The 14,581-nt window shown below is 33.4% G+C and overlaps 1 long non-coding RNA gene across 1 annotated transcript in view; it reads left to right on the top strand.

Annotated features, from left to right (window-relative positions):
• The window catches only part of LOC149269858 (uncharacterized), a 119,548-nt gene extending 117,584 nt beyond the window's left edge, over window positions 1–1,964 (top strand). The window contains exon 5 of the long non-coding RNA XR_016269371.1: window positions 461–1,964. This is a non-coding gene — a long non-coding RNA (uncharacterized LOC149269858). The remainder of the gene's footprint in view (window positions 1–460) is intronic.
• The last annotated feature ends 12,617 nt before the right edge of the window (window positions 1,965–14,581 follow it).

Raw genomic sequence — 14,581 nt, 5'->3', positions numbered from 1 at the left:
TTAAATTCTACATTTAAATAATTGCATAATTTTGTTAATTTATTGATTGAAGTGAATTTGCAAATATGTCGGCATTTGTGATTAACTAAACTGTGCCAAAAAAAAAAAAAAAAAAAAAAAAACAAAAAGAAAAAAAAATAAAATAAAAAACAAAAAAAAAAAACTTTCCATTATCTGTGTTATCTTAGAAGTCGCGATAGTAAATAGAACATATGTATATCATATACAGTAAATATTTAAATTTATTCGTTTCATATTTGTATCAAATTTTTTAATCTTTTTTTTTTTTTTACAATATTTTAATTCTTTTAAAATTATAATTATTATTACAATTATTGTTTTTCCTACATTATTTTACATTTTTTATATTTTTATTATTATTTAATAATAGTAGTTATTTTACTATTTTTTAAACTAATATTATATGGTATTAATTTTTTTTTTACTGATTTTTCGACAGACTCTGCAGACGTCCGAACCGGCTGGCGGCTGACTTAGCAAATGAAAACTGTCCTCGCACCCTCTGGATTTGCTCTTCAGACCTGATCCCAACTGGTAAGGTTGGACTAATCTCCTCGGTTCCAGCAGATGACGATTGACCAAGTAAACCCTTCTGCGGGGTTTCATTTAGATTGACCTTTTTTATTCTCTTTAAAATATAATTGTAACCAAATTTAATCAATGTCCAAATGAACATAACTTAAATAAACTTACACACAAAAAATAAATGTTTTTTTGTTAAGCAGTAAAATAAAATGGGTATATATTAACTTCATTGAGGTGTGCTCATCTAATCAGTTCTTGTATGGATATTTTTCATATGATGCCCTGTAAGTTTCTATTTGCTTTTAAATGCAAATAAAACTAATCGAAGCTTTAAAGCTCAGCTCAAATAGAAATACATATATAGAATTGAATATATGTATATAAATATGATATGTATACGTATGCACATGCTTTACATACATATTTATATACATGCATATTAATCCATAGCCGTGAGGGCATGAACTAAAATGCAAATTTCAACAACAATTGGAAGGGAAGTTCAAATCAAACTTACAGAACGACATGCAACAACAACAACAAATACAAGAACAATTATTCAGCATAGAATTTATGCCACTAATACAAATGTAAAAAAAATAAAAATAAAAATAAATTAGCGAAAATCCGGAAATTGTAACAAATTAACATTGGCGCGAATGTAATTAGTAACGCTATACTGAATGGCTGTATTGAATACCCTAGGCCATTAGCAATTGGCAGCGGGTATATGGAATGGTATACTAATGATATATCTTATTTTAGTCTAAAAATCTCATACTTAGACAAAGAACTCTTGGATTACTTGTGCATTATTGATGTATCGATCAGAGCTGTCCAAAAAATTCTAGTAAAATAGCATGCAAGAAAGATTCAGAAAAGCTTATATTCAAATTTCATTGCATACCCCTAAGGAGTGGCTGTCCGCTGATCCGCTAAATTCCCTAATTTTCGTAAAAATTGCTGTTAAACACCAGGCGAACAGAAGTGTTTAGCAGGCTGCAAAATAAGTCAATATCATTGCAATGTTAACTGACAGAGTGGATCGTAAGCTCGCTGTTCAAAACTGCTCAATGTTATTTGAGTGATGTTAAGTTGCCTGGAAAGTGACTACTCTGATTCCATTGCTCTTGTTTATGCTCTTAGAAGAGAGTTCTTAGTCTATTACAAAGAGAGAGTTCTTAGTCTAATACAAAGAGAAAGTTCTTAGTCTAATACAAAGCAAAATGCTCTCCCTTAAGTTATGCTGCACTGTAATAGGCAACTCTGGTGCATTGATCTACTGGGTATGCGAACAATTTAAGCAGAATAAAAAAAATAGTTTTTGAAGAAAAAACAAGTATAGAAAAATATACATGGAGAAATAATTTAAAAAATAAAATAAACAGTAAAAAAATAAATTAATTAAAAAAAAAAAACAGGCTTTAAAAATGTAATATATATTGTATAAATAATATGTAAAAATCTATAATTTATAAATTAATTTATGTATGTGAAATTTTAAAACATGTCTAAAATTTGACGATAGCTCCATTTTATATGAAACATTGTCAGTTTAAATTAAAAACAAATTATAATAATTTAAAGTTAAGATATAATTTGATATTTTACCAATATTTATTTATTATAAATACTTTTTTGATAGATATGTATATTTACAATGAAATCTGATTGCTCAAAACAATCAAATACCAGAATATTTTAAAGATATTAATATCATATTTCAATGCAAGGCAATTTCTCATATACAAATGTAGATGTATTGATTAACAAGCCCATTAAAGGTTTAAGCTGCATAAATATATGTATATCGATATAGACCTGAACTAATATGGCCTTTGCTTTCTCAGCTATTCGGCCCAGACAAACTCTGACCTACTGAGTTCAAAATACGCCCACGCCCACACAGGTTGGTTGGGCCACAACAAAAGTTGGCCTAGACAAATGGCTAGCAACACTTTGTCAATGCTCAAAGTGAATATTTTGGTGCCTTTTCCTTCATTCCATATTTTTTTTTTTCTTTTTTTTTTTGTGGGTGTTTGAATTTATTAGCGGTTATGGCGATTTTTGCACTCAAAACTCGAAAATGTGACTACGAATGCGGTGACTGGCGAGTCGAAGTGACACGCTTTGAATATTTGATTGATTTTCGGGTTATTAATATTTATGTATTTCGATTTTTGACTTAGCTCGGCAGCATACACATACTTAGATATTGAATATATATACGATTTATTTTATTTTTATTTATTTATTTTTTTTTATTTGCAAAATGTTGAAATAAACACGTTGTATTGCCGCTGTTAATGGCCGCATAAATTGTTGTCAAAAAATTATTATTATTATTATTATTTCTTTTCTGCTTCTTCTGCTTTTCGGCTGTTTGTTTATTCATCATAACTCGAAGCTGTTGTTGTTGCTGCAGCAGCAGCGAAGGCGTCAACAGTCGCACGTGCCACAAGACCCAAAAACAATTTTTGGGCGTCGTCGTCTAATGCGTGCATTAGTCGCCCAAATTATCATTAAAGCCAAAAAAAAAAAAAAAATGAAAGGAAAATCAAACTACAAATCGTTTGTAGATCGAGGCGAGGAAAGGTTAAAAGCCTCCCACTGCCATTGCTGTTGTTTTCGTATACCCTACACAAGCTTTGCCAGCGGTTAGTCTGGACTACTCACAGGTTTCAGCTTGCCTGATATAGCAATTCAATTCAATGCATTCTATACCAAGTCAATGCTCTTTTATGCAAAACTCTTTTACTCGACTTCACTTTACAGGGTATCTACTTGTTGAGTATTGTGACTTTATACAACTTGACTTTGCTGTTATTGCTGCTGCTGTTTTTCGCTGGCATATTGCCATCATAAATATGCCCAAGGAAGCCAGCGACGTCAATATCCTTTAGCTGTGCACATGTCGGTGCTGTAAGTATATAAACACATACATATAAATACAAAATTATACACGTATATATATAAATATCTGAATTGCAGTCTGAGCTTGTGCTGTGAGGGTGGACACAAATTGTTTGCTTTTAGTGCGTCCCTCACACGTGACTTCATAAATTGCTTGGGCAGCCTCATTAAATGCTTAAATATTTTGTTATGATTCAGCTCCATATGAGTAGACACACACACACACACACATTATTATTATGCCATTAATGCAATAAGAATTAAATATATATACGTATGCATATAAATCCTACAGTTGAAAAGCGAATCATATTATTGGCGAAAGCAATTTGAGAAATAATACATATGTAAATATTTAACAACAATTCAAAATAATTTAAGTTTCAACAAGATGTCAACTCTCATTAGCGACTACTATTACTATTACTACTACAAACCAACCCAACTAATTTTTCATATGTTTCCAAAGCCTCTCATGTCTGAAGTCTCATTTAAACTTGAAAATTAATTTGTACTTCTTTTTCTTTTAGAAATATAAATGTTTGCTTGTTTTTAAATGCGAAAAAAACAAAAAAATTATAATGGCAAAAAAATGTAATCATGTTTAAAAAAAAAATAAAATGTAAAATATACATAAATAAAAATATATATTTATATATTTTACATAGTAATATATGGTGAAATAATTTATATATTATATATAAGTTATAATTTATATATATTTATTTTTAGTAATACAAGTATAAATTACTGAAATAAATAAAAATATAGATGTATAAAATTTAGAATATATAAAAAATAAATAATATATATAATATACATTTATTTTAATAATTAAAAAAAAAAGCATTTCAATAAAACTATTTATTTATTTATATATTTATCAGCATTTAAATAAATAAAAATGTAATACATACATAAATAATAAAATATATATAATATAAATGAAATAGTGAAAGAAATAAAAATATATATAAAATTTATGTATATATTATTTATTTTTATATATTATTTATGTATTAGCTAGTCATACATGCACACCATTTCCGATCCTCACTCAAAGAGTGTGAACAATGAGTGAGTCAGCGCCCACTGAAAGTCAATTTATGTGCAGAGTCGGCGCTGACTGTTTGCCCGGTTGCCATGGTTCATTAGAACCTATTAAAGCAAGCCAAACCAAATAAACCAAATAACCAGCAAATGTAGCCGGACGAAGCTGAAGCCCAGTTCCAGCTACTCATAAAAATTTCGCAGCTCATAAGCGCCAAAAAGGCAGAGCCAGAGCCACACAGTCCCATCCACATCGAAATCCAAAAAGCGAAACCAAGCCGAAGAACCAGGTGAACGAAGCGTACAAAATCATTTCCTATTAAAGCGAACGGACATGGCAGCGCGACATGGTGGGAGATGTTGTTTGTACTCTGGCTCTGGCTCTGGCTCTGAGTCCGAGTCGGAGCTGGAGCTGGAGCTGCAGTTGGAGTTGGAGTTGGAGTTGAGCTCAAAATGCGTGACTGCGACTAATGACCCGCACGTGTTCATGTTACGAGAGATTGGGAAGCGACAGGGTGTGGGAGGAGCCGAGCGGGTGAGGGTGCGACGACGACTATGTAGCGAGAATTGATTACGATCTGCTGGACGCATATTAATTGTGCCACGTTTTTGCCTGTTGCTATGAAAAGGATACGCAAAGGATGCGACTTGAGACGAAGACTTCTTTTTTTTTTTTTTGTGAGCCGCAACTGCGACTGCGCATATGATTAACAACTTAATGGTTTCTGAATTCTGACTGAAGCCGAGATTTCGCCGTCTCCTTGGCGTGCTGGCGTGCGTGTGGCTGCAGGTAAACAGCGCATTTGTCTGCCACTCGATCGCCACTGCCATTGCCGTGGCTCAGGTGGGTCTCGCGCTCTGAGAACGCACCGAAAATTTGTCACATAGTCGACAGGCCGACGCTATCTATGAATTATATATGTATATATTTATATATAAATATTGCTAGAGTCGTGTTTTTGATCTTATCCGTTCGGCTGGTGTGCGACCACGTAGCTGCTGGGCTGGACTTTTGGCCCACACAAATGCCGCGGCGCACAAAAATGTTAATTAGCGCTAATTAAATAATTTATTACACACTATTGGAATTGTTGAACAGTTGTTGCTTCTCCCTGTTGCTGTTGACAGCGCCATGCATAAATCATAAATTATTTCTGCAGCTGACTCAGCTCATTAATGTTGGCTAAATTTTGTTGAATTCGCCTGCAGCAACTGGTAGTTGGCTTTAAGCAAAAAATTAACTTGTTATGGCATTAAATCGAAGCTTGTATTAAATATTAAATATTAAATACGAAGAGACGTGTTTATGAATATTTATTGACATATTAATTAATTTTAACTGAACGAAGATAATATATTAGATATTTTAAATATTTTAATGCTGCGTTTTTAGTGCTGTTAAAACTTCTTCTAATAAACTTATCTTCTATGCTTATAATTTGTGTCTATTTTAAATAATTCACCGATTTTTCTTAAAATATTTTCAGCTTAAAAAAAAAAATAAACTGATGAATTTAATAAAAATTTTTCCCTCAAATTTTAAGCTTTTTAATTGAATTTGATATGGTCGATTTTATATTAAATTAATCAATATTTTAAATCAAAGTTGAATAAAAAAGAATGAATAAAAATATTTTATTTTGAATCATATAAATAAATATTTTATTTACAAAATAATTTAAAAAAACAAAAACTTCAAATAATTTTTATTTTATTTAAATATTTCCTATTGTTATGTTAAGAGAACAAAACCATATTTACCTAAAAGAAACCCTTAAAAATATAAGCTAAAAGTATTTGTAATTCATTTTAAGTACGCTACAAGCGCAATTTGGCCAACTAGAAACTTAAGAAAAAACACTGCACACATTTATATTTATATATGACTAGGCCCAATGCGAATTGCTATCAATCAAGAAAATCTTGATAAGATCAAACAAGCGCCAGCATTAAATAAATACGAATTGTATTATACATTTACCCCCAAAAAAAAAAAGGGGAGAAGGAAAACAGAAATGTGTAACAGAAGCTGAAACGGCTCGACAGCAAGCGAGTCGGGCAGGTAACATGACTAACTATAAACGCAATTACCTAGACAAACGGCAGCAGGAGCGGCAACAAAGGCGACTACATGCCACACCAGAAAGCCCATGGAGTAAGAGGGAGCGAGGGGGGCAGGCAATGTGCAGTCTACTACCAAGTTACTCGAGTTACAATGAAATTTGTCTGTGGCAAGTAAACATTGCCACCGCATGCGGCAGTTGCGCAGGCGTGCAACCAAAATGGCGTACAGTAGCGCTTGGCTTGTGTATATATGTATATATACATATATATATTGCTAGCCATGGGGTTTCTTTCCGACAGGACAGGAAATCCAGAATCCAAGCAAAGCCAAAACCAAAGCCAAAGCCAAAGCCATGAGGTATGTGTTGGCCGCACGTCTTTTGCTAATAACCGTCATAAATTTGGAGCGGCAACAAATTGAAATTAAACGAATGCGAACCGAGTCGCCGCAGAATGCAATCAGAGACAGCTAAGGGAGAAAGAGAGAGCAAAAGAGAGAGAGAGAGAGAGGGAGACAGGCAGATAGTGAGGATCGTGATTTTGTGTGGGTAAAGTTGAAGGCAAAAAGGTGCAAAAATATTGTAACTACTTTGTTGTTGTCATGTAGTTAGCACTTGAAGATTTATCCGCATGAATTAATTGCGATCTTGTTGCCCAGCTGCCCAGCTACCCAGTTGTCCAGTTGGCCAGTTGGCCAGTTGCAAAATGAAGATCGTTTCGAGCCGCCACATGTGGCGCACGAAAACTTTTGGGGGCCCTTATCAAATTAAACGGTAGCACAGCTGGAGCTGATCGCCGACCAGCTACTTGTTGTTGGCCATACAGAAAATTATGACAATTATGGTCTGCCATAAATTCAAGACGCGTCGGCCAACATCAAGCGCTATACGTATATATATATGTATATGGTCCCTCCTACCTCCGCCTGCCCCCACTCAACTCTGACGTTCTCTTTAGGCGATCGACGGCATTATTCATTGGGCGCATTGTTATTGTTCTCATAATGCTCGTAAATCAAACCGTATTTGATGTGTCAGAGAGTCAGTCACAAGCCGTTGAACTGATCACCGATCACCGATCACCGATCACTGATCAACGATCACTGATACGCTGATACGTTGATCGCCGATCGCCGATCGCCCGGCGACATCATTATTAGGCGAGATCCTCACAATCGACCATTCGAGCATTCGCCCGATCGCCGCGACAATCGACACTTATGACATTATGGATTATGATTATGGCGCTCGCGTGCTGTTTATGTATGCCAAGCGAATAACGCATAATATCTTCACAGTCTGTGTACAAGCTTTCGCTTTTTTTAATACTCTACGGGTTTTACTTCTTGGGTATATATCATGCTGAAATACGAAATCAAATCGGTGGAGATCATATTGAAAGAAAGGGTGTATTGGAAGGTAGAGAAACTCTAATTTCATGGAAGTCCCTAATTTAAGCGCCAAATTTATTCCGAGATAATATATTATGGTATGATATATTAGTGTTTTCTAAATACTAAAAAAAAATATAAAGATAACAAAAATACTAAAATAAATCATATATTAGTGTTTTCTAAAAACTAAAAAAATATAAAGATAACAAAAATAATAAAATAAAAAAATATTTAATCTATAATAAATACTATAATACAATTATAATAAAAATACAAATTTTAAATAAAAATAGATAAGAGAATTAACAATAAAAGAAGTAAAATAAACTAAATTAAAATTTGTATAAGTTGAATTTACAAAATTCAAATGAATATTATAAAAAAAATTAAAAGTAACTTTAAAATTTAAAAAGAATTAAACATAATAATACTAAAATACATAGTTAAACTTTAATAGATAAAAGTATTCTGAAATGCAATTTCTCATTTAAAACCATAATTTGTCTATCGATGCATAAAATTTCAATTTATGATTTCCTTCTTTAATTTAAATATATACATTCCAATTTTGATTAACAGTTTGAAACTAAAGATAAAAATTTTTACCTTTTATCGTGCTTTCAAATTTGGTAATATCAAAAATGGTCGCTTTCACATTTACAGGGTATCTGAGCAGTCGTGCGAGCATGTTAAACGCATTGTCTACTGAAATATTTTGGTGTGCGACGTGGCAAACGATGGCGATGCCCACTTGGATCAACGAATTGTCGGATCGATGGATCGTTCATCAGCATGCGTTGCAGGCGGCGGCGTTGGCTGCTGATCAATCAACGCCTTTAAAAGTGACTGCGACTGCGACGGCGACGCCGACTGCGATGCGGACTGCGACAGCGACAGCAGCAGCGGCTGCAGTTTCTTATTGCGCACATTGCAGCGCGGGGCTCGCTTCATTTTGGCAAATACATTTTCGCGCATTTCGCGACGTTTACAAATTGCCGCCATTAATTAAGCAAAAAATGCACGCACCGCCGACGACGTCAGCGTCGCATCGTGTAGGCGAACCCAAAAATCAGCTACCAGCTTCAACTGTGACTCCGGCAAAGGCTCGGACTGTCTCGATGGCTCGCTGGCCAGTTGGACAAGCTGCCAGGCACCACATCCAACACATAATAATCAGCGGGTGGACAGCAACAGGATTGGCATGCGCTTGAAATTAATTACCCCCTACCCTCAGGCATTCTCTTGTTGTTGTTGCTGTTGTTACTCCCGCTGCTGCTGCTGCTGTTGTTGTTGCTAATTAAGTTGTTTGCATTTTGAGTTATTGAACTGCGTTGTGGCTGACGGGCTGCCAGTTCTGATTTTGGTCAGCAAAATACGTGCCGCAATGCGGCCCAGAGCGGAAATGCAGCATGGAATGGCCAGATTTTTTTTTTTTGTTTTTTTTTTTTTCTTTTTGGGTATAGTCGATTAAAGATATACATAAATGGCATTTAAATGAGATTTTAATTAAACTAAATTTGATTGACATTCAACATTTTCATAGGTATTTCTGGCAGTTTCAGTGTTGCTTAGCTATATATATATATAGATTTAACTATATTCATACAAATATATACATATAGATTTATCTATATTCATACAAATGTATAGTGAGCAATACATTTCTGTTGAAATATAAAATGATTTGCATAAATTTAATTAAATGATTTCCAAATTCTAAACAATAAAAAAATTAAACAAGTATATAGATACAAAATTTGTATATATAAAGAAAAATTGTCTGAAAACAACATTTTTAATGTAAGATAACAACAATAATATTTTTGTTATGTAATAATATATATTTAATTTTAATAATATTACAAAAATACAATGAATTAATAATATTGATGTAAATAAATATTAATGCAATTATATATTAAAAAAAAAAAAAAAAATTTAACACTATGGAAATTTTTAAATTTATAGAGTATATAGAATATATCATTTCTGAATATATTGTATACTATATAAAAAACAGTGATAATAAAATTTAGAATATTATTGAATAAAATAGAATATATGTAGTATAAACAATATTTTTATATAAAAAGCTTTAAGGCAATTATATAAATTTAATAAATATTATCAAAATTCTATAATGTATAAATCCAAAATAGTTCATATAAATAAGAAATTATATTAAGTGTATAAGCTATCATACTCAAATATATATATGATATTACTATTCAAATTTATTAATACATATGCATATCTCTAATCATAATATACTTCACTTAACCCACACACCCACAACATATTCATTCTGACTCACTGTGTCAGGTGCAGCTCCTCCCTCAGTCGCTCGCCGTCTCCCCACTGGGGCCGTCCAATTGCTTTACTTAGTTGTCAAGCTGCTGTCCGCCTGGTTGTCAAGCGGCTGTCCAAAAGGCATTTCAGCTGCACTTGCTGCTCAGCTAGCTGCCCAGTCCAATGCATATCGCGTGCTCAGCTCGAGCTGCTCACTGGACCATGGCCCAAAGCACCAGCAGCAACAGCAGCGACAAAAAAAAAAAAAAAAAAAAAAAAAACAAATTAAAGATGCGGCATGGCTGTCAACGCATTTGTTGTTGTTGTTGTTGTGTCGTATAATTAGTGTCTGTGTCTCTAAATAAATCAGTTGACGTCAGCTGACAGGCAGACGGACACTGGACAGCCAGACAGCCGGACAGACAGAGCTTAGGAGGAGTTGCGCCCGTGACTATTCCAATTTGTTTTTTGTATCTTTTTAAGGGCCTCTCCCGAAAGGGGTCGTCGAACATAGTTGGGTTTATTTATTTTATCAGCGGCTGTCGCTGCTGTGATTTAAGTGCCTTTCCACAATGTCCAGATACATTTTCATGTCTTTATTTAGTGCGTGTGTGCCTGTGTATGTGTGTGTGTTGTGGGGATTTTCTCAATAGGCTGGGTTTTCTGGAATTCTGTTGGAATGGTGAATAAAGCGTTTTAATTGAGTTTTAAATTAACAGAAAAAAATATATTTGATTTATAGTATAAATGTATAAAAAAAAATTGGCAAATAATAGTGTTTACATGTATTTATTTTCTGTATAAAATTTTGTTTTAAATACTGGGCAAAAAAAGGCTTTGATTACAAAAACTTTAGCTCGTATATAATTATTTATTATTACTTTCAATAATTTCTTAAATATTCAAAACTATATCTTAACTATTAATATTAAATGCATTAAAAACTCATTAAAATAATTAACAAAATATTTTTTTCAAATTTGATATTATTTAAAAGAAAACTATTTTCTTTGAAAACAAATTTGTACTTATATTATTTTTTAAAAGTAATTTTACATTATGTATTATATATTTTTTGTTTTTATATGTTTGACGGTTTTAATAATACCCATTTCCCAATTTAAAACCGAATACTTATATATTAAATATTTAAAAGTTACTTTAGATTTGAAAATAGATTTATTTATAAATGTTTTAGAAATTCTTTTACTGTAAAAATTAATTTTCCAAATTTTTGTTAATAACTTTTATTATTTTATTTCCTGAATTTTCTTTAAATTGTTATTATTATTATTGTTATTATTATTATTTTTTTTGTTATTTTTTTCTATCAATTTTTGTATTTTCTTTAACATTTTTTAAGTGCATGCATCCCATTTCTGACCACTGTGTGGCGCTTTCTGTCTATGCTAATTAGTTTGTGAGTGAATATATATATTTTTTTGTTTTTTGTGTGGTGTTTGATTTCAATTAAGCGATGTCGCGTGTTGCCGCCTTGTGTCCGAACTCCATTGACTGCGATAGGGATAAGATAATAAGTTTTTCTTTTAGTTTTTAAAAGCTTGTAACCTGTCTGGATGTTATAGTTGCTCTTAACTCGGCATTAGCAGCCAGTCTAACAACGCGACACGAGCTGCCCCACTTTAAAGGCTGCTCTAACAACAATGCCACATTATGGGGCATCAGCGTTATCAATAAGCACATTAATTTGATTAATAACCACCTGCAAATCATTTCCATGCCACGCACAAAAGACTTCCAAGCTGATAAAAAAAAATACCGAGGCGGAGAGAAGAGATGAGAAAAAAAGCGTTCAATCCCCTAAGTAGCAAAAGTGTCAGCAACAAATGCTGATGATGCCGATGCCTGATGATGAAATGGATGAAGAAATGCCATTACGGCCAGCAGCCAGCAGCCGGCAGCCGCATCAATGCCACAGCAAGGCAATTTACGCATCGACCTGTCACATACACATACACACACATACATATATATATATATGTATGTGAATGCATATAAAGCAATCGAGTTGGCAACCCTTTCGCTGCTTACACACATAAATCGCTATCTTTATGGAATTTTTATGGGCAATCTCCTCACACACACACAGACACAGACACACGCACTCGCACACTCACAGTCACACTCATACACACACCTAATCGCACAGCAGCCAAACTAATACAGCGCTTCCTTTGCATTCGCGCTGCCAACAGATTTGAAATTGCCTGCAAAGAGGAAAAAGGAGCTGAATAAAGGTGCACACGACACCTGCGCATCATCATTATGTGGGTGTTCGCATAGGTTAAGTGGTACATTCTCCCCTCAATTTTTTTTTTAGCGCACTGGGTAGTTTGGGTCTGGCGTTAAAATTTCCTGCTGCTGCTGCTGGCAGCGCAATTTGTTTTGATAACCAGCTGAGAAAAAAAACCTGCCTGTCAAAATAACTCATAGATACAGGATATTTCAAGTGTCCCAACCCCAACTACTACCCTTTGGGCTCTGAAGTGAAATACCTTTCATTTAATCTTTAGCGGCTGCAGGGATTAAGGTGTATAAGGCTGATCTACCGATTTATAGAAGTATATCCTTTTTTTTATTATTAAAAAAAAAAAAAAATGAAATTTGAGTGTAATCTTTAATCTGTTAAAAGAATTATCTTTACTTACGTTTTATATTTTATATAAAATATTCATTTTAGTTCCAACTATTCAATATTTTACTTTGATTGAAAGATCTTTAGTGGCCGCAAAACCAAACTTTAATATAATTTTACTATTTTAATTAAAATAGAAATATTTATGTAATATAAAGTATTTAATATGCTTCACTTGCTTGCAGTGTATATACGGATTTGTATATATTCCCTTTTCTTGTTTTCTTCAAATTCTCATTACTCACTCATTAAAATGTTCCTTCAATTGCCGTTATGAATTTCAAACAGCTTATTGCTGGTTTGCCAAATGCATTGTTTTCACTCAATGTAAGCTCTGGAATGAAACGAACCTAGATAGAGACAAATATAGAGAAGCGCTGAAATAAGTAAATTAATGCAACGGGACTTGCTGCTGCTTTGAAGAGCATACCATTGGTTATTTATATACATGCACACAGGCATGCAAACACACATGCAGGCAGTCATGCCAAAAGCTTTTTGCTTGTATTAAATTCAATTAATTTTTCAATAATATTAAACTTCAAAATCGTCAATTTATTATTAAATTGTTTAACATTATAAATTTAATTGTTTCCCTGATCTCTTTATATGCATATCCATCACTGTTAAAAGACACACTATCACTCAATCGTGCATATCCATATACACTAATCAAATCGTAAGCTCGCGGGCAACTAAAGTGCATAATCTCTACTATACGAAGCCATATCACTAATACAATTATAACTCTCCAAAGACAATTACCTCCCTCTCAAAATAGAAGCTACTCTCTGAGTGCTCTTCACACATATCGAGCTATTGATGCGCTAATTGGTGCAAATTAGCGTGAGCTTTTGTGGATCCTCTCATCAGTTAGTTTTAAGGCGCTCAGCTGCGATTCAGTAGCCTACACTGCTTTCTGCGCGCCCAATTGTGGTTTCTCTTGAGTGGAGCTTTGCGCTCAGAGCAAGGTATTACGTATGTGTATTAGTAGCTTACACAAATACAATAAAGCAAAAAGTCCCAAGCAAAAGAGTAATGTTTATGCAGCTTAACGATTTGATATAAACTAAAATAAAAAATATTATCATTATATTACTTCTTTAAAATATACATACTTTTGCACATCATTAAGTATAATTATATACATATTGTAGTTATTTTTTACGCAATATATCATTAGTTATTATTATATACATATTATAAATATATGTGCTATTAATATATTTTTAATATATTTTTTTGTAATTCTTCTACTATTCATAATTAACTACAATATGAAAAGAATAATAAATTTTATTCATTATTTTATTAAATAATTAATAATATACTGACCCTTCCTCCCATGGACCACCACAGCTCCGTCCAGTTTATTGTCGCCTTCTGGCCTATGGCCATCGGCCAAAACCATTTAAGCACCATTTGTTAAGTGAGAGTACTTGGAGTACTTATGGGTTTTAGTTACGCGACAAGGACATAAGCAGCGATTGCAACGCCTTACGGTTGTCCAATTGTCCTGCTCCTGTGGCTGACGCCTCCGGCTCGGTATTCAATATGCGGTATTCGGCATTTGGTATTCGGTTACCAGAGACCCTGCTCTGGGTCTGGCAAAGGGGGTTGAGTCTGGCTATAGCTGTATTGGACTGATGATGGTGCGATTGGGCATAGGG

The sequence above is a fragment of the Drosophila arizonae genome, chromosome 3, assembly GCF_054131065.1.
Source record: "Drosophila arizonae isolate 15081-1271.41 chromosome 3, UAZ_ARI_1.0, whole genome shotgun sequence".
Taxonomy (NCBI): domain Eukaryota; kingdom Metazoa; phylum Arthropoda; class Insecta; order Diptera; family Drosophilidae; genus Drosophila; species Drosophila arizonae.
Note: the sequence above shows the minus strand (reverse complement) of the source record. Positions and strands in the feature narration are given on the sequence as shown.